This window comes from Pseudophryne corroboree, chromosome 1 (assembly GCF_028390025.1).
Source record: "Pseudophryne corroboree isolate aPseCor3 chromosome 1, aPseCor3.hap2, whole genome shotgun sequence".
NCBI lineage: Eukaryota > Metazoa > Chordata > Amphibia > Anura > Myobatrachidae > Pseudophryne > Pseudophryne corroboree.
Window position 1 is genome coordinate 513,009,935 of NC_086444.1, and position 26,716 is coordinate 513,036,650.

General features: G+C 44.6%; 1 protein-coding gene and 1 long non-coding RNA gene across 3 annotated transcripts in view; one reads left to right on the top strand and one right to left on the bottom strand.

Moving 5' to 3' along the window:
• TJP2 (tight junction protein 2) overlaps nucleotides 1-26,716 on the bottom strand; it is a 215,271-nt gene that overhangs the window by 158,301 nt on the left and 30,254 nt on the right. The window lies entirely within an intron of this gene.
• LOC134896434 (uncharacterized) lies at nucleotides 3-26,555 on the top strand. The gene is made up of 2 exons (XR_010172012.1): nucleotides 3-121; nucleotides 25,842-26,555. It is a non-coding gene; the product is annotated as an uncharacterized LOC134896434 (long non-coding RNA).

Sequence of the window (26,716 nt, forward strand, 5' to 3'; positions counted from 1 at the left end):
CGGCCAGCAGCAGCAGCATATATCACACTGACAGCGTGCAGGAGGATGTCCTATGAAGCTCTCTGTAGCAGCACAGCCCACATCCCAGGCAGCAGTCTCCTATCCTACAGACGTAACCCATGTATGTACAGTGCTATTATATGGGTCCTCTATCAGTATCTGCATACTGTCTATACCTGTAGCTGCAAACATCTCTAGTGCTTATTAGGGTCATTAGATGGCTCTATGCAGTGGGATTTTTTTTTTAATTCACCAACTATCTTTTTTAAAGCTAATTTAATATATTCTGTATGATGCAGTCTCTCTCTCTCTCTCTTTGTTATACCGGCACTCACATGCTCACACATAGAATACTTCGCCAAGTGTTCTCCAGTTGTGCTGCCCTCAGGCAGTGCGTCTAATAGCGCCGCCTTTTAACAGATATATATATACATACACACACACACACACACACACACACACACATTTCTTAAACCACCACTGCTCCATTAGTTGCTGCGCTGATCGCACTGTCAGGATTAACTGTTCAACCCCCCTAAAACAATAATCTAGATCCGCCCCTGCCTGCACGCATTACTGCTGTGTAGCTCAATATGTATATGGGATACTAATGTGCAGTATATTGTGAATAGGGGGCTCTATTGTGTAATATAATGTGTGGCGTAATTTGGATTTATTGTTTTTTGTATGGGGGGGGGGGGCGGCAAACTACTGCCTCGCCCCGGGTGCCGAAAATCCTAGTTTCAGCCCTGACTATAATCCTCTCGCCGTCACCATCTCTGTCCTGCCGTCCTCTCTTTGTCACCCACTGACTGTCACCCTCTCTGTCCTGCCATCCTCTCTCTGTCACCCACTGACTCTCGCCCTCTCCCTGTCACCCTATCTGTCTTTCCATCCTCTCTCTGTCACCCACTTACTCTCACCCTCTCCCTGTCACCCTATCTGTCTTGTCATCCTCTCTCTGTCACCCACTTACTCTCACCCTCTCTCTGTCACCCTCTATTAACATTTCAAACTATGAGACATGTCAAGAGGATGTACAGATGTGTGTCCCCTCAGCTTAAAGGCTAATCATTGTAAAGGGGACACATTTGCTGTAATAAGCTTGCCCGTGGGTGTGGAAGCACCCGCGATCCATATGGTGTGTACGCTCCTGCGAACCAGACAAAGCTTGCTGCAGCTAGTCGCAGGCGTGATGCAGCTGCTTGTGGGTAGGATGACAGCGGCCACATGTGTATTTGTAGGAGGGCGCAAAATTTATAGTTTACAGGAGGGCGCCAAACACCCTAGCACCGGCCCTGTATGTACACAAACTTTGTTTAATGCACAAAGTTATTAAAAATATTGGCTAAAATGACCTTCAGGCTGTGTGTATAAGGTGTATATGTAACATAAATGCATTCTGTGCTTAGACTTAGGTCCCATTGCCATGATATCTCATTATGGTATGCAATTATTCCAAAATATAGAAAAATCCGATATCCAAAATACTTCTGGTCCCAAGCATTTTGGATATGGGATACTGAACCTGTAATTGAAAGTACCCACTTTGTCAGAGGGAGAAAAATGTACAAAGCAAGTAAGGATATTATATTTAAAGCAGTTTTGTGCTTTTTAGCTACACATAAAACTAGAAGTAGATGGTCTCCTCTGACCAGTGTTAGTGGAGAGGCTTTTCTTAGTATGTGATCTCATAGTGAATAGAAATACAATATACAGCATATTAATCAGAACATGAAAGTAGGGGCATATTGGCCATAGTGATCAATAGGAAATTCCCCACTGCACCAGATGCCTTAAAGGGCCGCCTATTGGTCGGTGAGTTATTTATTTTTAACTCTCTTCTGGGGGGAAGTGGGGGGGGGGGGCATTGGTTGAGGGTGCAGTGAGATTGGGAGTGTTTTGTGGCAAGGAGAGGGTATGGGGCGCAAATCAGGAGATGTACATTGATACAGGGATTGGCCCTGTGCTAAATGTGGCAACCCTGACAGTGACACACTTGTTTGACAAACAAGCAGCCAGCCTGCTTGTCATTGCAGAGCAGAATGCAGAGTTTTTAACCTTGGTAAGTAATGCACCCCATACACTTGTGCGATTGCACTTGACGCGATATCAGGCCCGATTTCCCATGAAGCTCACCTTGAGATAAATCGCATCGAAAGTGCTTTTTTTGTGTATTTCATTTATTGCACGCCCCTTGCGACCAGGGTGGAGGGGAGTGTCCAGGAAATGAGCTAAATACGTCACAGATCGCACATCGCAGTGCGATAAATCGAATGTGGTAAAAACAGCATGCGATCACACGTGCGATCCGATAAATATTAAGTGCAGCACATAATATCTTGAGACGCAAGATTTGACCGACGTGCCCGCGCATCGCTTTGCATGGTACATAAAATGTGCATACAATCAGAGCTTAAAATGTATGGCATAACAACCATATACCACAAGACAATGACATAGCAGATAATCATAGTGTGGAATTCAATTGTTTGAAAAGTCGATTGGGTGTCTGCTTTTCCTGCCTATTAGATAGGAAAAAAACAGACATCCAACTGACTTTTCAAATAATTGAAATCCCCTCATAATGTCTCAAAAGACAGGCCATAGTATCAGACAAAAAAATCTAAAAAGGATGGTTACAGTAAGAACAAATGGCATAAAAGAAAGCCACAAAAAGATAACCAAATAGAACATAACCAACTCATCTCCCAAATCCACCCACCCCACCCGAGTTTCGGTGTATGCAAAATGATTTTTAGTATGTGGGATTGCGTATCTTTGTCTAGGGAGTTTATATACACTTCCCACTTCTTATGAAAATGTTTAACTCCAGTTTTAATCTGTAGCTTTCCTATCAAGATACAAAAGTCTCAATAAGGCCGTCTTAACTGAGGAAACAAAACGGAGGACTCGAAGATGTCCAACATCTTAAAATCACTTTTTTGGTGATAGTCACAATAATTGTTAAGAATAGAATAATTTCCGCCCCTCTACCCTGTAAATCCCCATTAGGAAAATTTGCACAAAACATGGCAAGGAGGTCTTTAGTAAGTCAGAGGTGACATATTCCATTAATAAACATTAAACATTAATAAACATCATGATCTTGTCCCAAAATTTCCTTATTCTCCCACAATCCCATATACTATGAAAATAAGAAGAATGCAAGGTTTTAGCCTTTAAATGTGCCTCTACCACTCCCGGCACAATATGTCTCCTTTGGGCATGGGAGAGATAAGCACGGTGTAATGTTTTCAGATGGACTTTCTGTAACACAGCAGAATGTAAGATCTTCATAGTTTTCTCCATATGTTTAAGCAGGACTGTGCGGAATATCAGTTTCCCATTTCTTGGCAATCTCCGTCCGTCCATACCAAATCTGATGTGCTGGTAACAAATCTGGATACAGAAACCTGATTTTGTAAGGTATGCAAGCACATAATGTAAATAGAGACTGCAAGACATCAGGCACGGCAGGGCACAACACGGGCTATAAAAGAGATTGTGCATAATATCGTGCCTGGAGAAACATATAAAAAATCACTATGAGGCAGGGAGAATTTAGAAAGAGACACCCCCCCTTCCCGAATCAAAGATGTCTTTGATGGCTGCAATTACTTTATGTTTCGATCTCAAAAAAACACTATTGTCTAACCCTGTCTGGAATTTTGGGTTGCCCCAAAATGTAGATTATTTAGAAACTGTATATTTGCGACCCAGCTTCCGGTTAATAGACAGACATGTTGCAAAGGTGTCAGCATATAGAGCATTTTCAATTACAATGGGGTAGGGGGGGGGGGGGTGCAAAGAAGTATGAGAAACATGGAGGAGGTCCACTGGGGGGAAGGGATGAAACATCGCCTCCTCTAGAGCTTTCTGAGTGTAATGTTCACTACCCTGACACCAATCCAATAAATAGCGAAAAAAGGTGGAGTGAGAGAAGTCAAAGAGATTAGGAACTCCCTGACCACCCTCAGTTTTACGTAAATACAATTTGTGTTTAGCAATGCAGGATTTTTTACCCCGCCAAAGAAATTTGAAAAACTCCTAAGATACCTTTATTTATTGGACATAACAATGGGGAGCATCTGAATGCAATATGAAACCTTAGGAAAAATAATTGAATTCAATATGGCAGCCCTGCTCAACAGAGACACAGGTAAGGAGCACCATGTATCCTGCATACCAAGAATACTTTAAATAATGGGAGTAAAATTGGCAGTATATAGTCATTGAATACAACCAGAAATCATAATACATAAATATTTAATCACCTGTGATGTAACTTTAAATTGACTGAGTGATTGGCAGGAAAGTGAGGCGGAATGAGGACCTTTGACATGCAATACTTCAGACTTCTGCAAATTGACTCTATAGCCTGCAAAGGCTCCAAAAAGCCTTAAGTAAGATACTTAAGAAAGTTAATAAATAAAGGTAATTTCTTTTATACTGTACTTTAAGTAGAGATATAATACTTAAGTACTACAATTCTATATACTTTGATGGGCTTTATGCCTCTTTATGCTATACATATTAGTACCTACAATATGTGTCATTTATAGCATGATGCCCAGCTTGCAAAAGGAGCTTGGATCAAACTCAATATTTAATGCTAGAAGGCCTAATTATTTAATAAAGGAACACCATCAGTGTATAAAATAGAATAGAACTCACCATTATTCTTGACAATAAGTTAAAGGGGAATCCCCATTAGTATTTACAATATATAGTTCATTTTAAACATGTACAGCCAAGAATGAAAGAGTTAATATTACTAGATAGTTGAATCTCAATACCATCTACACAGAAAAAGATAATTAAATTCAAACGGCCAATTCTATGCACATTGAGCAGATATCTGGTGTTTGTATTAGAGATGTGCACTTGAAATTTTTCGGGTTTTGTGTTTTGGTTTTGGGTTCAGTTCCGCGGCCGTGTTTTGGGTTCGACCGCGTTTTGGCAAAACCTCACCGAATTTTTTTTGTCGGATTCGAGTGTGTTTTGGATTCGGGTGTTTTTTTCAAAAAACACTAAAAAACAGCTTAAATCATAGAATTTGGGGGTCATTTTGATCCCAAAGTATTATTAACCTCAAAAACCATAATTTCCACTCATTTTCAGTCTATTCTGAACACCTCACACCTCACAATATTATTTTTAGTCCTAAAATTTGCACCGAGGTCGCTGGATGACTAAGCTAAGCGACCCTAGTGGCCGACACAAACACCTGGCCCATCTAGGAGTGGCACTGCAGTGTCACGCAGGATGGCCCTTCCAAAAAACACTCCCCAAACAGCACATGACGCAAAGAAAAAAAGAGGCGCAATGAGGTAGCTGTGTGAGTAAGCTAAGCGACCCTAGTGGCCGACACAAACACCTGGCCCATCTAGGAGTGGCACTGCAGTGTCACGCAGGATGGCCCTTCCAAAAAACACTCCCCAAACAGCACATGACGCAAAGAAAAAAAGAGGCGCAATGAGGTAGCTGTGTGAGTAAGATAAGCGACCCTAGTGGCCGACACAAACACCTGGCCCATCTAGGAGTGGCACTGCAGTGTCACGCAGGATGGCCCTTCCAAAAAACACTCCCCAAACAGCACATGACGCAAAGAAAAAAAGAGGCGCAATGAGGTAGCTGTGTGAGTAAGATAAGCGACCCTAGTGGCCGACACAAACACCTGGCCCATCTAGGAGTGGCACTGCAGTGTCACGCAGGATGGCCCTTCAAAAAAATACTCCCCAAACAGCACATGACGCAAAGAAAAATGAAAGAAAAAAGAGGTGCAAGATGGAATTGTCCTTGGGCCCTCCCACCCACCCTTATGTTGTATAAACAGGACATGCACACTTTAACCAACCCATCATTTCAGTGACTGGGTCTGCCACACGACTGTGACTGAAATGACGGGTTGGTTTGGACCCCCACCAAAAAAGAAGCAATTAATCTCTCCTTGCACAAACTGGCTCTACAGAGGCAAGATGTCCACCTCATCATCATCCTCCGATATATCACCGTGTACATCCCCCTCCTCACAGATTATCAATTCGTCCCCACTGGAATCCACCATCTCAGCTCCCTGTGTACTTTGTGGAGGCAATTGCTGCTGGTCAATGTCTCCACGGAGGAATTGATTATAATTCATTTTAATGAACATCATCTTCTCCACATTTTCTGGAAGTAACCTCGTACACCGATTGCTGACAAGGTGAGCGGGGGCACTAAACACTCTTTCGGAGTACACACTTGTGGGAGGGCAACTTAGGTAGAATAAAGCCAGTTTGTGCAAGGGCCTCCAAATTGCCTCTTTTTCCTGCCAGTATAAGTACGGACTGTCTGACGTGCCTACTTGGATGCGGTCACTCATATAATCCTCCACCATTCTTTCAATGGGGAGAGAATCATATGCAGTGCCAGTAGACGACATGTCCGTATCCGTAATCGTTGGCAGGTCCTTCAGTCCGGACCAGATGTCAGCATCAGCAGTCGCTCCAGACTGCCCTGCATCACTGCCAGCGGGTGGGCTCGGAATTCTGAGCCTTTTCCTCGCACCCCCAGTTGCGGGAGAATGTGAAGGAGGAGATGTTGACAGGTCGCGTTCCGCTTGACTTGGCAATTTTCTCACCAGCAGGTCTTTGAACCCCAGTAGACTTGTGTCTGCCGGAAAGAGAGATCCAAGGTAGGTTTTAAATCTAGGATCGAGCACGGTGGACAAAATGTAGTGCTCTGATTTCAACAGATTGACCACCCGTGAATCCTTGTTAAGCGAATTAAGGGCTCCATCCACAAGTCCCACATGCCTAGCGGAATCGCTCTGTGTTAGCTCCTCCTTCAATGTCTCCAGCTTCTTCTGCAAAAGCCTGATGAGGGGAATGACCTGACTCAGGCTGGCAGTGTCTGAACTGACTTCACGTGTGGCAAGTTCAAAGGGCAGCAGAACCTTGCACAACGTTGAAATCATTCTCCACTGCGCTTGAGACAGGTGCATTCCACCTCCTATATCGTGCTCAATTGTATAGGCTTGAATGGCCTTTTGCTGCTCCTCCAACCTCTGAAGCATATATAGGGTTGAATTCCACCTCATTACCACTTCTTGCTTCAGATGATGGCAGGGCAGGTTCAGGCGTTTTTGGTGGTGCTCCAGTCTTCTGTACGTGGTGCCTGTACGCCGAAAGTGTCCCACAATTCTTCTGGCCACCGACAGCATCTCTTGCACGCCCCTCTCGTTTTTTAAATAATTCTGCACCACCAAATTCAAGGTATGTGCAAAACATGGGACGTGCTGGAATTTGCCCATATTTAATGCACACACAATATTGCTGGCGTTGTCCGATGCCACAAATCCACAGGAGAGTCCAATTGGGGTAAGCCATTCCGCGATGATCTTCCTCAGTTGCCGTAAGAGGTTTTCAGCTGTGTGCGTATTCTGGAAACCGGTGATACAAAGCGTAGCCTGCCTAGGAAAGAGTTGGCGTTTGCGAGATGCTGCTACTGGTGCCGCCGCTGCTGTTCTTGCGGCGGGAGTCCATACATCTACCCAGTGGGCTGTCACAGTCATATAGTCCTGACCCTGCCCTGCTCCACTTGTCCACATGTCCGTGGTTAAGTGGACATTGGGTACAACTGCATTTTTTAGGACACTGGTGAGTCTTTTTCTGACGTCCGTGTACATTCTCGGTATCGCCTGCCTAGAGAAGTGGAACCTAGATGGTATTTGGTAACGGGGGCACACTACCTCAAGAAATTGTCTAGTTCCCTGTGAACTAACGGCGGATACCGGACGCACGTCTAACACCAACATAGTTGTCAAGGCCTCAGTTATCCGCTTTGCAACAGGATGACTGCTGTGATATTTCATCTTCCTCGCAAAGGACTGTTGGACAGTCAATTGCTTACTGGAAATAGTACAAGTGGTCTTCCGACTTCCCCTCTGGGATGACCATCGACTCCCAGCAGCAACAACAGCAGCGCCAGCAGCAGTAGGCGTTACACGCAAGGATGCATCGGAGGAATCCCAGGCAGGAGAGGACTCGTCAGAATTGCCAGTGACATGGCCTGCAGGACTATTGGCATTCCTGGGGAAGGAGGAAATTGACACTGAGGGAGTTGGTGGGGTGGTTTGCGTGAGCTTGGTTACAAGAGGAAGGGATTTACTGGTCAGTGGACTGCTTCCGCTGTCGCCCAAAGTTTTTGAACTTGTCACTGACTTATTATGAATGCGCTGCAGGTGACGTATAAGGGAGGATGTTCCGAGGTGGTTAACATCCTTACCCCTACTTATTACAGCTTGACAAAGGCAACACACGGCTTGACAAATGTTGTCCGCATTTCTGTTGAAATACTTCCACACCGAAGAGCTGATTTTTTTGGTATTTTCACCAGGCATGTCAATGGCCATATTCCTCCCACGGACAACAGGTGTCTCCCCGGGTGCCTGACTTAAACAAACCACCTCACCATCAGAATCCTCCTTGTCAATTTCCTCCCCAGCGCCAGCAACACCCATATCCTCCTCATCCTGGTGTACTTCAACACTGACATCTTCAATCTGACTATCAGGAACTGGACTGCGGGTGCTCCTTCCAGCACTTGCAGGGGGCGTGCAAATGGTGGAAGGCGCATGCTCTTCACGTCCAGTGTTGGGAAGGTCAGGCATCGCAACCGACACAATTGGAATCTCCTTGTGGATTTGGGATTTCGAAGAACGCACAGTTCTTTGCTGTGCTTTTGCCAGCTTGAGTCTTTTCATTTTTCTAGCGAGAGGCTGAGTGCTTCCATCCTCATGTGAAGCTGAACCACTAGCCATGAACATAGGCCAGGGCCTCAGCCGTTCCTTGCCACTCCGTGTGGTAAATGGCATATTGGCAAGTTTACGCTTCTCCTCCGACAATTTTATTTTAGATTTTTGAGTCCTTTTTTTACTTATATTTTGTGTTTTGGATTTTACATGCTCTGTACTATGACATTGGGCATCGGCCTTGGCAGACGACGTTGCTGGCATTTCATCGTCTCGGCCATGACTAGTGGCAGCAGCTTCAGCACGAGGTGGAAGTCGATCTTGATCTTTCCCTATTTTTGGAACCTCAACATTTTTGTTCTACATATTTTAATAGGCACAACTAAAAGGCACCTCAGGTAAACAATGGAGATGGATGGATACTAGTATACTTATGGATGACGAGCGACTGCCGACACAGAGGTAGCTACAGCCGTGGACTACCGTACTGTGTCTGCTGCTAATATAGACTGGATGATAATGAGATAAAATTAAAATATATATATATCACACTAGTACTGCAGCCGGACAGGTATATATTATGTAATGACGGACCTGCTGGACACTGTCTGTCAGCACTGCAGACTCCTAAAGTAAGCTACTAGTATCAAGAAGATAGAAAAAAAAAAAACCACGGGTAGGTGGTATACAATTATGGATGGACGAGCGACTGCCGACACAGAGGTAGCTACAGCCGTGGACTACCGTACTGTGTCTGCTGCTAATATAGACTGGATGATAATGAGATAAAATTAAAATATATATATATATCACACTAGTACTGCAGCCGGACAGGTATATATTATGTAATGACGGACCTGCTGGACACTGTCTGTCAGCACTGCAGACTCCTAAAGTAAGCTACTAGTATCAAGAAGATAGAAAAAAAAAAACCACGGGTAGGTGGTATACAATTATGGATGGACGAGCGACTGCCGACACAGAGGTAGCTACAGCCGTGGACTACCGTACTGTGTCTGCTGCTAATATAGACTGGATGATAATGAGATAAAATTAAAATATATATATATATCACACTAGTACTGCAGCCGGACAGGTATATATTATGTAATGACGGACCTGCTGGACACTGTCTGTCAGCACTGCAGACTCCTAAAGTAAGCTACTAGTATCAAGAAGATAGAAAAAAAAAAAACCACGGGTAGGTGGTATACAATTATGGATGGACGAGCGACTGCCGACACAGAGGTAGCTACAGCCGTGGACTACCATACTGTGTCTGCTGCTAATATAGACTGGATGATAATGAGATAAAATTAATATATATATATATATATCACACTAGTACTGCAGCCGGACAGGTATATATTATGTAATGACGGACCTGCTGGACACTGTCTGTCAGCACTGCAGACTCCTAAAGTAAGCTACTAGTATCAAGAAGATAGGGAAAAAAAAAACCACGGGTAGGTGGTATACAATTATGGATGGATGAGCGACTGCCGACACAGAGGTAGCTACAGCCGTGGACTACCGTACTGTGTCTGCTGCTAATATAGACTGGATGATAATGAGATAAAATTAATATATATATATATATCACACTAGTACTGCAGCCGGACAGGTATATATTATGTAATGACGGACCTGCTGGACACTGTCTGTCAGACTCAGCACTGCAGACTCCTAAAGTAAGCTACTAGTATCAAGAAGATAGAAAAAAAAAAAAACCACGGGTAGGTGGTATACAATTATGGATGGACGAGCGACTGCCGACACAGAGGTAGCTACAGCCGTGGACTACCGTACTGTGTCTGCTGCTAATATAGACTGGATGATAATGAGATAAAATTAAAATATATATATATATCACACTAGTACTGCAGCCGGACAGGTATATATTATGTAATGACGGACCTGCTGGACACTGTCTGTCAGCACTGCAGACTCCTAAAGTAAGCTACTAGTATCAAGAAGATAGAAAAAAAAAAACCACGGGTAGGTGGTATACAATTATGGATGGACGAGCGACTGCCGACACAGAGGTAGCTACAGCCGTGGACTACCGTACTGTGTCTGCTGCTAATATAGACTGGATGATAATGAGATAAAATTAAAATATATATATATATCACACTAGTACTGCAGCCGGACAGGTATATATTATGTAATGACGGACCTGCTGGACACTGTCTGTCAGACTCAGCACTGCAGACTCCTAAAGTAAGCTACTAGTATCAAGAAGATAGAAAAAAAAAAACCACGGGTAGGTGGTATACAATTATGGATGGACGAGCGACTGCCGACACAGAGGTAGCTACAGCCGTGGACTACCGTACTGTGTCTGCTGCTAATATAGACTGGATGATAATGAGATAAAATTAAAATATATATATATATATCACACTAGTACTGCAGCCGGACAGGTATATATTATGTAATGACGGACCTGCTGGACACTGTCTGCAGAATGCGTTTATAAAAACACCACACGACGAGTGTTTAACTTTTTCAGGCAGATAATCACAATATACTGGTGGTCAGCAGACAATCACAATACTGGTGGTCAGTGGTCACTGGTCAGTCACACTGGCAGTGGCACTCTGGCAGCAAAAGTGTGCACTGTACTTAAAATATGTACTCCTGCTATAACTGCTCCCCAGTCTCCCCCACAATTAAGCTGTGTGAGCAGTGAGCACTCAGCACAGTCAGATAATGATATACAGTATTACATATGATGCAGCACACTGGGCTGAGCACAGATATGGTATGTGACTGTGTCACACTGTGTATCGTTTTTTATCAGGCAGAGAACGGATTAATTAAACTGGTGGTCACTGGTCACACTATCAGCAGCAAGTAGTACTCCTCCTAATAATATGCTCCCCAAAATTTGTGTCTCTCTCTAGTACTCTAGTCTAAACGGAGAGGACGCCAGCCACGTCCTCTCCCTATCAATCTCAATGCACGTGTGAAAATGGCGGCGACGCGCGGCTACTTATATAGAATCCGAGTCTCGCGATAGAATCCGAGCCTCGCGAGAATCCGACAGCGGGATGATGACGTTCGGGCGCGCTCGGGTTAACCGAGCAAGGCGGGAAGATCCGAGTCGCTCGGCCCCGTGTAAAAAAAACTGAAGTTCGGGCGGGTTCGGATTCCGAGGAACCGAACCCGCTCATCTCTAGTTTGTATCACCCACAATAGGCATTGGATTGCATGAGGACATGAGGGCTTTATAGGGACTGGTGTAGAGGGGAAGAAGAAGCAACTGATTAGATCATCTAGGGAGGAAATATAAATGGAAAAGAGAAAAGGACCAAGAACAGATGCTTGGAGGACACCAAATGGTAGCAGAAGAGGGGAAGTAGTATAATTGTGAGGAGAAAACTGAGAAGGAGTGGTCAGAGAGGTATGGGGACAGCCAGGAGAGAGCAGTGTTATGAAGACCAAGTGAGTGAAGAATTTGCAAGGGAAGTGGGTGGTCCACTTCAAAAGTGGCAGAATGGTCAAGTAGAATGAGCAGAGCGTAATGACTCTTAGATTTGATGGTAAGAAGGTAATTAGAGACTTTAATGAGGGCAGCTTCTGTAGAGTGGAGAGGATAAAAGCCAAACTGGAGTGGGTCAAGCAGCGAGTATAAGAAAAGAAAGGTATCAAGCTGTTTGAAGACAATCCGCTTAAGGAGCTTGCAGGCAAAAGTGAATAAAGAGATGGGGCGGTAAATAGAGAGCACATCAGGTCAAGGGTTTTTTAAGACTGAGAGAAACAAGGGCGTGCTTCAATAGAGTGTAAATGGTGCTGTCAGGAATCGGTGTTCAGTGGCATCTCACTTACCAGCGTGCTGGTGTGCAGGCCTCTGGAGGTCACTGCCCCAGTCTGTGGCTGCATGAATGCTCTGTCCGCGGGCACGGTGCCCATTGTCATTGTGTAGCCCTGAAGTCCCACTAGTGTGTACCCACCATCTGTGCAGCATGGGCGCCGCCATGACACTTGCGGTCAGCTGACCTGCAAACACCCAATCCTGCGCTATGTCTGCACGCATGATTCAAGCATCCAATGCCTGCTGACCAGGGGGTATAAATCCAGAACATTGGCTCAGTCTCATTGCCTTGAACAATGCGTCACATCCAATGTACAGCATCTCCTGGCTCCAGTCTCCTGTCTCCAGTGATTTCCTTGCTCCAGTGTCTCCGTGGAACTACAGGCTCCAGCCATCCTGCTCTTTCCACAGTCAGCTTTCACCTCTGCATGCAGTAAGAGACTCTCTCCAGGTGCTACTTACCATTCTCACCTGTGTGTTGTTTATCTGCGTTCAGCACTGTGCTATTCCATCTGGCACTTAAAAACAACCATCTTGCAATTTACAAACTGTCTCCTGCTTTGGCCTTGCTTAGCTTTGTGGACTTGTGCATATATACAGACTGTGTGAATCTATTGCTGTTGGTTTCCATACCATTCTCAGTTGTTTACTATTGCCTGTGTTCACTGTTATCAGCTGCATTACTATCGTCTGCATATTTGATCCTGTTACCATCGACTTCCAAGTCAACCATCGATGTCTGCCATCGGCTTCCAGGCCGGTCATCACTGTTATTAATTTCACTGGTTTACAGATCATCACCTGTGACTGTTGTTATTACTCTGTCAGCCTCTTTGCTCAAACCATCAGTATTGTTATTGTGCTTCAGTGACTGTTCATACCTCTGTGTACTAAATAAATATCATTGCGCACATGCGCAGGAATCTTCTACAGCCTCCTTGTTTCCTCCACCGCACCACCACTGACCCACTAGTGCCCCTCTGGGTACAAAGTTACAGACCTGACAGGTGCCTAATGAGAGAGAGAGGTTAAAGAGGTGAGCAGGAAATGAACAGGCAATGGGAGATATGGATTGAAGGCGTCAAGAGGGCACACAATCTAGTATGGAGGTGGATGGGGGTGATGATGACCAAAATATGGCCATGACTTCATCTTCAGAAACTGGAAAACAAGGAAGTTAGAATTGACAGGTTGGATATGCAAGGAGGAGAAAAGTCAAGAGTGGAGAAGACTTGATAGGAATGAAGAGGAGGGCGTGGTGCTACTTGATGTCCTGGTGTATAGATTCAATTTTGGATGTTAAATAGGTGACGAAGTCAATGGCAGAGAGTGATGGGGGGGAGGGATGGGGGGGGGCAGAGGAGGGAGTTCAATGTAGCGAAGAAGCAAACGTGGCTGGATGACAGAGAGACTATAACTGTTTTGAAATAAGACTGTTTGGAGAGTGAAAGGGTAACACTGTAAGCAGAGAACGTAAATTTGAAATGGAGGATGTCTGCAAAGAAGCACAGCTTTCTCCAGTGTCGCTCATTGATTTAATGATACTTTAGCATGTTTGGAATGGAAGTGTTGAGGTGGATCTTTGCAAGTGAGTACTGATAGCAGGAACATCAGAGTCTACAGTAGAAGCACAACCTGCACACTGAATAGCTGGAGGAGATATTACCATTTTGTCACAAAACCTATGGCTAAGTACTTGTTTTTCTCATCATGAATTACTTGATTCTACTCCTAATGGAGAAGTTAAGGATTAAATAACTTTATAATGGGTAATATAATGTTTAGATGATTCAGGAGTATTCTGTAAGTCTTGTAAATGTACTTTGTAAATGTACTTTGTTTTTTGAGACTTGGATTATGTGATTTAGGGGGTTATTCGGAGATGGACGCAAATCTTGCGTCCCACAGCAAGATCTGCGTCCATCTGCTCACATACTGGGGGTTGCCCAGCACAGGGCAAGGTTGCCCATAATGTGTGGCGCCGCCTCACGATGCATCCGCAATTTAATTGCGGACGCATCGATTTAAGGTTGACCCCTGCCTGCACAGCCTGGTTGCGCTCGCAGACAGTCCACCGGCATTTTTTTGTATCTGAGTGGCTGCGTGTGACATCATGCAGCCACCCTGAAAACGCTTGCAACATGCCCCCATTTTGGCCGCAACACTGAAACACCACCCCCGAATGCGCACCACTGTCAATCACTTTGCGCCCACATCCTTCCAGGAGAGAAGGGTTGGGCACACGCACTGTGGTGTTTACATGGTATCTCGGGAAGGGTTAAAATACCACTAGTCGGGATCCGGCAGTCACAATGCCGATGCCGGGATCCCAACTAGCGGAGAAATGCTGCCGCCGGAATACTGACGACACAGGCTATTCTCCTTTCTCTATCGTCCTAAGTGGATGCTGGGGTTCCTGAAAGGACCATGGGGAATAGCGGCTCCGCAGGAGACAGGGCACAAAAGTAAAGCTTTTACAGGTCAGGTGGTGTGTACTGGCTCCTCCCCCTATGACCCTCCTCCAGACTCCAGTTAGATTTTTGTGCCCGGCCGAGAAGGGTGCAATTCTAGGTGGCTCTCATAAAGAGCTGCTTAGAGAGTTTAGCTTAGGTTTTTTATTTTACAGTGATTCCTGCTGGCAACAGGATCACTGCAACGAGGGACAGAGGGGAGAAGAAGTGAACTCACCTGCGTGCAGGATGGATTGGCTTCTTGGCTACTGGACATGAAGCTCCAGAGGGACGATCACAGGTACAGCCTGGATGGTCACCGGAGCCACGCCGCCGGCCCCCTCACAGATGCTGAAGCAAGAAGAGGTCCAGAATCGGCGGCTGAAGACTCCTGCAGTCTTCTTAAGGTAGCGCACAGCACTGCAGCTGTGCGCCATTTTCCTCTCAGCACACTTCACACGGCAGTCACTGAGGGTGCAGGGCGCTGGGGGGGGGGCGCCCTGGGAGGCAAATGAAAACCTTTAAAAAGGCTAAAAATACCTCACATATAGCCCCAGAGGCTATATGGAGATATTTACCCCTGCCTAAATGTACTAAATAGCGGGAGACGAGCCCGCCGAAAAAGGGGCGGGGCCTATCTCCTCAGCACACGGCGCCATTTTCTGTCACAGCTCCGCTGGTCAGGAAGGCTCCCAGGTCTCTCCCCTGCACTGCACTACAGAAACAGGGTATAACAGAGAGGGGGGGCAAAATAAATGGCAATATATTAATATAAAAGCAGCTATAAGGGAGCACTTAATCATAAGGCTATCCCTGTCATATATAGCGCTTTTTGGTGTGTGCTGGCAGACTCTCCCTCTGTCTCCCCAAAGGGCTAGTGGGTCCTGTCTTCGTATAGAGCATTCCCTGTGTGTCTGCTGTGTGTCGGTACGTGTGTGTCGACATGTATGAGGACGTTATTGGTGTGGAGGCGGAGCAATTGCCAAATATGAGGATGTCACCTCCTAGGGGGTCGACACCAGAATGGATGCCTTTATTTGTGGAATTACGGGATAGCGTCAACTCGCTTAAGCAGTCGTTTGCCGACATGAGGCGGCCGGACACTCAATTAGTGCCTGTCCAGGCGCCTCAAACACCGTCAGGGGCTGTAAAACGCCCCTTGCCTCAGTCGGTCGACACAGACCCAGACACAGGCACTGATTCCGGTGGTGAAGGTGACGAATCAACCGTATTTTCCAGTAGGGCCACACGTTATATGATTTTGGCAATAAAGGAGATGTTACATTTAGCTGATACTACAGGTACCACTAAACAGGGTATTATGTGGGGTGTGAAAAAACTACCAGTAGTTTTTACCGAATCAGAAGAATTAAATGACGTGTGTGATGAAGCGTGGGGTGCCCCGATAAAAAACTGCTAATTTCAAAGAAGTTATTGGCTTTATACCCTTTCCCGCCAGAGGTTAGGGAGCGCTGGGAAACACCTCCTAGGGTGGACAAAGCGCTAACACGCTTATCAAAACAAGTGGCGTTACCCTCTCCTGAGACGGCCGCACTTAAAGATCCATCAGATAGGAGGATGGAAAATATCCAAAAAGGTATATACACACATGCAGGTGTTATACTACGACCAGCTATTGCGACTGCCTGGATGTGCAGTGCTGGGGTAGTTTGGTCAGAGTCCCTGATCGAAAATATTGATACCCTGGACAGGGACAATATTTTACTGTCGTTAGAACAAATAAAGGATGCATTTCTTTATATGCGTGATGCACAGAGAGATATCTGCACACTGGCATCACGGGTAAGTGCTATGTCCATTTCGGCCAGAAGAGCTTTATGGACACGACAGTGGACAGGCGATGCGTAGAGGAGTTATTTGGGGTCGGTCTATCGGATTTGGTGGCCACGGCTACGGCCGGGAAATCCACCTTTCTACCTCAAGTCACTCCCCAACAGAAAAAGGCACCGACCTTTCAACCGCAGCCCTTTCGTTCCTTTAAAAATAAGAGAGCAAAGGGCTATTCATATCTGCCACGAGGCAGAGGACGAGGGAAGAGACAGCAACAGGCAGCTCCTTCCCAGGAACAGAAGCCCTCCCCGGCTTCTACAAAAGCCTCAGCATGACGCTGGGGCTTCGCAAGCGGACTCGGGGGCGGTAGGCGGTCGTCTCAAGAATTACAGCGCGCAGTGGGCTCACTCGCAGGTAAATCCCTGGATCCTGCAGATAATATCTCAGGGGTACAGGTTGAAATTAGAGACAGAGCCACCTCGCCGTTTCCTGAAGTCTGCTTTACCAACGTCCCCCTCAGAAAGGGAGACGGTTTTGGAAGCCATTCACAAGCTGTATTCTCAGCAGGTGATAGTCAAGGTACCTCTTCTACAACAAGGGAAGGGGTATTATTCCACTCTTTTTGTGGTACCGAAGCCGGATGGCTCGGTAAGGCCTATTCTAAATCTGAAGTCCTTGAACCTGTACATAAAGAAGTTCAAGTTCAAGATGGAGTCACTCAGAGCAGTGATAGCGAACCTGGAAGAAGGGGACTTTATGGTATCCTTGGACATCAAGGATGCGTATCTCCACGTTCCAATTACCCCTCACACCAGGGGTACCTCAGGTTCGTTTTACAAAACTGTCACTATCAGTTTCAGACGCTGCCGTTTGGTTTGTCCACGGCACCTCGGGTCTTTACAAAGGTAATGGCCGAGATAATATTTCTTCTTCGAAGAAAAGGCGTATTAATTATCCCATACTTGGACGATCTCCTAATAAGGGCAAGGTCCAGAGAACAGCTAGAGATGGGTTTAGCACTATCTCAAGAGGTGCTAAAGCAGCACGGATGGATTCTGAATATTCCAAAATCCCAATTAATGCCGACAACTCGTCTGCTGTTCCTGGGGATGATTCTGGACACAGTTCAGAAAAAGGTTTTTCTTCCCGAAGAAAAAGCCAAGGAGTTATCTGACCTGGTCAGGAACCTCCTAAAACCAGGAAAGGTGTCTGTACATCAATGCACAAGAGTCCTGGGAAAAAATGGTAGCTTCTTACGAAGCAATCCCTTTCGGCAGATTCCATGCAAAGGGATCTGTTGGACAAATGGTCAGGGTCGCATCTTCAGATGCACCTGCGGATAACCCTGTCGCCGAGGACAAGGGTATCCCTTCTGTGGTGGTTGCAGGAGGCTCATCTATTGGAGGGCCGCAGATTCGGCATGCAGGATTGGATCCTGGTGACCACGGATGCCAGCCTGAGAGGCTGGGGAGCAGTCACACAGGGAAGAAATTTCCAGGGAGTGTGGTCGAGCCTGAAAAAGTCTCTTCACATAAGCATTCTGGAACTAAGAGCAATCTACAATGCTCTAAGCCAGGCGGAACCTCTGCTTCAAGGAAGACCGGTGTTGATCCAGTCGGACAACATCACGGCAGTCGCCCATGTAAACAGACAGGGCGGCACAAGAAGCAGGAGGGCAATGGCAGAAGCTGCCAGGATCCTTCGCTGGGCGGAGAATCACGTGATAGCACTGTCAGCAGTATTCATCCCGGGCGTGGACAACTGGGAAGCAGACTTCCTCAGCAGACACGACCTTCACCCGGGAGAGTGGGGACTTCATCCAGAAGTTTTCCACATGCTATTAAACCGTTGGGTAAAACCAATGGTGGACAGGATGGCGTCTCGCCTCAACAATACACTGGACAGGTATTGCGCCAGGTCAAGAGATCCGCAGGCAATAGCTGTGGACGCGCTGGTAACACCTTGGGTGTACCAGTCGGTATATGTGTTTCCTCCTCTGCCTCTCATACCAAAGGTATTGAGGATTATACGGCAAAGAGGAGTAAGACTAGTGGCTCCGGATTGGCCAAGAAGGACTTGGTACCCGGAACTTCAAGAGATGGTCACGGACGATCCGTGGCCTCTACTTCTGAGAAGGGACCTGCTTCAGCAGGGTCCTTGTCTTTTTCAAGACTTACCGCGGCTGCGTTTGACGGCATGGCGTTTGAATGCCAGATCCTAAAAGGAAAAGGCATTCCAGAAGAAGTCATTCCTACCTTGATAAAGGCAAGGAAGGAAGTCACCGCGAAGCATTATCGCCGTATTTGGCGAAAATATGTTGCGTGGTGCGAGCAGCGGAGTGCTCCGATGGAGGAATTTCAACTGGGTCGTTTTCCTACATTTCCTGCAATCAGGATTGTCTAGGGGTCTCAAATTGGGATCTATTAAGGTTCAAATTTCGGCCCTATCAATATTCTTCCAAAAACAATTGGCCTCAGTCCCTGAGGTCCAGATTTTTATCAAAGGAGTACTGCATATACAGCCTCCTGTGGTGCCTAAGGTGGCACCGTGGGATCTAAATGTAGTTTTAGATTTCCTCAAATCCAATTGGTTTGAACCACTAAAGAATGTGGATTTGAAATATCTCACATGGAAAGTGACTATGTTACTGGCCCTGGCTTCGGCCGGGAGAGTATCTGAACTGGCGGCTTTGTTTTATAAAAGCCCTTATTTAATTTTCCATTCGACATAGGGCAGAGCTGGGGACGCGTCCGCATTTTCTCCCTAAGGTGGTATCAGCGTTTCACCTGAACCAGCCTATTGTAGTGCCTGCGGCTACAGACGACTTGAAGGACTCCAAGTTGTTGGACGTTGTCAGAGCCTTAAAAATATACATTTAAAGGACGGCTGGAGTCAGAAAATCTGACTCGCTGTTTATACTGTATGCACCCAACAAGTTGGGTGCACCTGCTTCTAAGCAGTCGATTGCTCGTTGGATTTGTAACAAAATTCAACTTGTACATTCTGTGGCAGGCCTGCCACAGCCTAAATCTGTTAAGGCCCATTCCGCAAGGAAGGTGGGCTCATCTTGGGCGGCTGCCCGAGGGGTCTCGGCATTACAACTCTGCCGAGCAGCTACGTGGTCAGGGGAGAACACGTTTGTAAATTTTTACAAATTTGATACCCTGGCAAAGGAGGACCTGGAGTTCTCTCATTCGGTGCTGCAGAGTCATCCGCACTCTCCCGCCCGTTTGGGAGCTTTGGTATAATCCCCATGGTCCTTTCAGGAACCCCAGCATCCACTTAGGACGATAGAGAAAATAAGAATTTACTTACCGATAATTCTATTTCTCGGAGTCCGTAGTGGATGCTGGGCGCCCATCCCAAGTGCGGATTATCTGCAATACTTGTACATAGTTATTGTTAACTAATTCGGGTTATTGTTTAGGAAGCCATCTTTCAGAGGCTCCTCTGTTATCATACTGTTAACTGGGTTTAGATCACAAGTTGTACGGTGTGATTGGTGTGGCTGGTATGAGTCTTACCCGGGATTCAAAATCCTCCCTTATTGTGTACGCTCGTCCGGGCACAGTACCTAACTGGAGTCTGGAGGAGGGTCATAGGGGGAGGAGCCAGTACACACCACCTGACCTGTAAAAGCTTTACTTTTGTGCCCTGTCTCCTGCGGAGCCGCTATTCCCCATGGTCCTTTCAGGAACCCCAGCATCCACTACGGACTCCGAGAAATAGAATTATCGGTAAGTAAATTCTTATTTTTGTGGGAGAAGATAACCTGTGGCAAGCACAGCGAGCTACCATGCCGCAGGGTGGTGAGCGCAGGGAGCCCGCAAGGGTTTTTTTTAGTGATCACCCCGATGCCAGCATTACAGCGGATGGGATCCCGCTGTCGGGATCATGACAGCCAGGATCCTGTCCGCTGGTATTTCATACTGATCCCTTTATCTGCATTGGCCATGTTGTTTTCCCATAGTCTCTTAATAAGCCTTGTGCTTGAAACAGTAGTACAGACTGAGATGCATAGGATTGTGGGTATTGCCAGATGCAATAGTGTTTGATAAAGGTTGCATAGTAATAATGGCAGGATTTTATCAGTTTTGATTAGTATTAGTTTTAATCTAAATGAAGTCTTATTTATATTTAGGCTGTATATTATAATAATCCATTAGTTTTATTGATGGAGTTTTGGTTTTCCAAGATGATGCTACCTACACAAAGAACATGTAGTTTCACCTTACCCCCTTCAGACCATGTGCTTAGACTTTTGCAGAAGTTTATAGATAAGTTTTGAAAAGGAACTGGTAGTTAATAAATAAGGGAATAGAGTGTTATCTGTTTTGCAAGTTAAATAGATAAACGTTGGGAAATGCAGTAGTATTTGCATTATGCATTTGTATTGTGGGCAGTTGTAATATACAGCAATTGTATTAGATGGAGGATAGGGTATATTTGTAGACAATGGATCCAAGCTATGAGGCACCAATGAATGCCACCATAAACTCACAACTTCCTTCATATTATACTCCACCCTTCCACACCTTCTTTGTACGTCTACTGTATCTGTATGTATCTTTATCCTTATATATACATACAAAAACAAACACTGTATTAAACATAGAAAACTGTAACATAAACACTGTATTAAACATAGAATCATATGCGGCTGGATTTGCAAGGGTAAAGAGAGGGACGCAGCAAACATTAGCACACCCTTGTTAAATAGCCCTGCGATTGAAGAATGCGGCTATACTCTGAAAGCAGAGGTGTCACTAAGGTTGGTGGACTCGCAGTGACGTGCGGTGGGGTGAGGCAGGTGAGGCAGAGCCTTTCCTGTCATACTAACGTTTGCGCCAGAGTTTTGACAATATAAAGTATATGAAATATGCAAAGAATATGTTTGAAATATCTTCTTTGCATTATTCTAATCATTTTTATAATCAAAACTCTGGAGTAAAAAATCTATGGCAGGTGAGGCAGTGCCTCACCTGGCTAACTTTTCCGCACATCTTTGATCAAAACTCACCAATTTTCCAGGAGTTTATACTGCTGCACCTGTGTATAATGTCCAGATGTACCCTTTGGCTCACATATTGTGTGTAAATCTGGATCTGGTGCAAGCCAGTGCCTCCTGAGCCGTTTAGCTCACCGCACGTCCCTGGGGTGGAGGATGCATACCGCACCAGGTGTCACCCTCTGACGGGGTGTCAGCAACATGTCGGCTCATCCTCATTAATTGGGAGTGTGGGGGTTGTACTGTGACATTATCGTGCAGCGCCCAGCTCCCGTCACTGAGGATGAGCCAGCATTGCAGGGTGAGTCTCTGGGGGCTGGCCAGCATCTTCGGGAATGCTAGTCATGCCCCCGGAGTTATAAAAATGAGGCATGCCATGAGGCCACCCCCACTTTCTTCAAGACCATGTCCCTCTTTGGTGACACACGGGTAGTGGTTATTCAGTGTACCAGGTGTTGCCGATCACAGTGAAGCTACTGTCTGAAAGCAGCTTTTTGAAGGACTGTCTGCATTTTTGGGCGTAATAAATAGGCTCCTAAATTCATGGTATTATAGATGATAATATATTAGATTATTATTATTATTATTATTATTATTATTATACAGTATATTAGATTATTATCTCAACCTTTTAATGGAGATATACAGGCATTTTATAATACCAAATGCACTTTTGATTATATTTTTAATTTTATTGGCCAACCTCCTTATTACGCAATATATGCATAATTATGCAGTTACACGCATAACGTGTATAACACATACGCGTATAACAGCACAACAGCTGATAAAAGACATGGTGGGGTATTTTTACGAAGCATTGGGTAAAACCGGGCCTTTTGATCGTGTTTAAATCCAATATTTAAAATGGTGCTGCTTATATGGCTAGTAAAAGCATTGTCCTTTTAAATATCGGGCATAAACACGATCAGAAGCAGCGGGTTTTACAACCAATCGCTTTGTAAATAAACCCAGGTAGCTCATAGACTCCATATATCTCCTTCAGTGAAACACCTTTCACAGAAATATACATACATTACTGCAAACATTTAATTTAGCTAATGTACAACTGAGTGCTTTGAATTTTTTAAAAGTACATTGTCTGAAATTCTGGAACACAATAAAAGGATTGAATCCTCAATATTTCAAAGAAACCAAGGGGGAAATTTACTAAGGTGGGAGATTTTTAGAACTGGTGATGTTGCCCATGTCAACCAATCAGATTATATCTATTATCTGCTAGAAGCAGCTAGATAAATGGTAAGTAGAATCTGATTGGTTGCCATGGGCAACATCACCAGTTGTAAAAATCTCCCACCTTAGTAAATTTACCCCCCAATCTTATACAGATAACATCACAGCAGTGTACTGAAACAGAATCTGTCTGGAAAACTCTGTCAGTGAAATGTATACTAGAATTCACTAAATCCTAATGTCAGTGTTGTATTCTATATACGAGCAGGGCCGACGCTAACATTAGGCAGCTGCTTAAAGGCGGCGGACACTGGGGGGCGCTGCTGAGTACACAAAAAAAAGAAAAAAAAAAGAATATGTATTTCAATTATGTCTGGGACTACAGATGACCAGGGCTGATGCAGGAGCCCCCAGCACTGCACTCTCACCTATCAGTGTGGTAGAGTTAGCAGCAGTGGTGGCCACACCGTCCCTCTCCTTCAATCCCCCTAGTTTCCCCCAGGTGTCATCCATGCCACTACTTTGCCCACCACTACTGGCTGCGCCTGTATAGCCATCCCCTCTCACCACCTGATGAACTACTGGACTGCGCTGTTATACAGGAGTAGCCAGTGGCAGTGAGCAGAGAGATAGGGTATCCCTGCAGCTACCCTCTCTCGCCTGGAGCCACCCCCCTGTTCTGAGCATTGCGCCACAGCAAACAGTAATTTAACAATTTTTTTGTAAAGAGGGATGTGGCCATGCCTTTCCAGATTGGGCCCTCACAGTTCTTGGTGGCCGTGTGTTGGGGGCGGGGGGCTTGTGTGAGTATATATATTTGTGTGTCTGTGTATGTGTGTGCAAGCAAAGTTACCAACTTTGTTGATGTAGGAAAAGGAGATGGATTCTCGATATCGTAAGGCCATGCCCCCTATGTCTGCATTTCACGTCCCCTTCACTCATCATGCTGGGGGCAGCTCTGCACTCCAGCAGCTGCTGGGCTACCCACAACCTACTTAAGGCACAGAATGCCCATTCACTCCTGCCCTGCAGGCTGCAGCACAGCTAGAACAGCAGTGTTACACAGTGTCTTACAGCATCCCGTCCGCTCTTGGGACACTGCAGCCCACATGTTGGGCAGCCGGACAGTACCTGAAAAATGGGACTGTCCCTCTAAAATCAGGATGGCTGGGATGTGTGGCATGAGTGCTGAGAGGAATATAGAATTTAAAATATCTGACGAGCTGGTAAATGTAATGAAGTAGCTCTGTTAAATTATAATGCAGTATATAAACAGAGTGCTGTGTATATGTATTATGAGTGCAATATCATTTTTTATTAAAAACCGCTATAATGTTTATAGCCTTTTTGATTGAAAGTGCCATTCCGGATTGTGTGATACAGGATTCCAAAGGATGTGCCTTTCCGAGTGGTTGCATCCAACAGGCCATAATCTACGTTACCCTATGTTCCTACTTGTAGATGTTTTCCTCCTTGCTCCAGCTGGTCTCCTGTGTGCTTGCTTGGGTAGTTCAATGTTCCAGCATTCCAAACTTCTGCTTTTAGATTGCTTACGCTGCCCAACACATTTTATGCATGTACACTTTGTCAAGGATGCGTAGTTGGCTCTGAGGTTACTTATTTATATTTGAAATCTTAAAATAAATGTTTTTATTTTTTGTTAACAAAAGGAAGTTCTTTCCAGGAATTAGTCATCGGGAAGAGCAGTAAACTCATGCCACTAGTAATACCCCTTTCACATCGCAATGCCGGGTCGGTCGCACTCGGGAATTGAAACTGGGTCCTTCCCAGGTGCGACCCAGCATTAGACCCTTACACATTGCCTTCCCGACCCATCAATATGCCGGGTCAGGTTGCCAACGGGGGGGCGGAGGTATCGGGAACGGAGGCAGAGGGGGTGCTGGGAGATGATCTCCATGCCACCTCTCCCTATGCAGTGAACGGGTCCCGGGTCGCATCGACCCGGAAACCCGTTCACACTGCACCTGACCCGGGAATAATGCTTCTTTATTCCCGGGTTGAATTACCGGTAAGGCAACCTGGTAATTCATCACTGGCCCCTGTCACACCACACAGCGACCCGTGTCGACTCAGCAATATACCGGGTTGATACTGGGTTATTTGTACGGTGTGAACGGGGTATAAAAGACTTGTCAAGGCAGCTCATTAGACTGTAATGTATAAGAATGTCTATAAAAGATATATGTGTTAAAAAAAAAAAAATATATATTTATATATATATATATATAAAACTGTATATGTTTTAAACTTTTTTTTATAAAAAATATGCTTCTACAAAAAAAGTTAGAATTCTATAATTAGATTTAGATCATGTGGATGTAAGTCTTCAAGTAATATATCCATCGTGTTTCATTTTTAATTATTTCTGACAGCATACTTCCTCCTCTCCAGTTTTCATTTATTTTTCATATCCTCATGAACTTCAGGGTGGATGGATCTTTATTATAAAATTCTGAGTAATGCTGTGAAATGCTATGTGTCTGTAGATCTCTTCTTATGTTATCCAAATATTCAGCTATTCTTGTTTTTAATTTTCTTTTCGTTTGACCAACATATTGGTGTCCACAGGGGCATTTAAGAGGGTAAACCACTACTTTTGCTTTGTATGATTTATGGTCTATTAATGTATATATATTTTTTTGTTTGATTCGAATGGAATTGAATGATGGACTTTGTTTGTTTTATTTTTATACATGCCATGCATTTTATACATTAAAAATGTCCTTTGTTGTAGTTGGGTTTGCAATGGAATAAAACATTTTGTGAGTCTTGTCTTAAATTTCTTTTGTTGATAATTCTCTTTTTTTTTTTTGGCAAAAGCTATAACAACTGATTATCAAGTTCGAGAATGTGCCAGTGGTTCCTTAACATTTTCTCAAGAAGTTGGTGATGACTATTGTATTGCTTTATAAAGGCAATATGAAAATCCTTTTTTAATTCTTTCTGTTTGTACTGGGTCATGGAACTGTTATCTGTTTTTGCTATGTGTTCGATTTGTTTTTGTAGCTGTTTTTTGTTGTAGCCCTTTTCTACAAACTTTCTTTTTATGCTTTGACTTTGAATGAGAAAGGTCTCTTTTTCTGAATAATTATGTGTTATTCTTCTGAATTGTCCGCCGAGGATATTCTCGAGCCATTTTCTGTGATGGTAACATTTTGTGGATAATGCATTGTTGTTATTATAGTGTTGTTATTAATGAAGATCTAAGAAAATCACCATTTCTTTCCTTGTTGTTGAAGTAAATTCTAGACCATAGCTACTATTATTAATGTATTTGATCAATTCTTTTAGTATTGCTTCAGGTTTGTCCCATATAAGAAACAGGTCATATATACCTGTGCCAATATTTCTGTATAGGTTGTGGTTCCAGGGTTTTTTTCCTCCCAACTTTCTACAGACATATTCACATAACATGTAGCAAATGATGTGCCCATTGGTGCGCCCTTTATTTGATTGTAAAAGTCTCCATTATACCAGAAGTAATTGTGATGCAGTGTAAAATCAATTCCATCAATTAAAAAGATTATTTGATCATTCGGAGAGTTTGTCAATGAAGATAAGAAATGGTGTGTTGATTCACAGATTATACCATGTTTAATAGATGTATATAACAATATTACATCACTTGTACATAAGATGAAACTGTCTTTCCATTGTATTTAATTTATTATTTGTAAAATTTGCATTGTATCTTT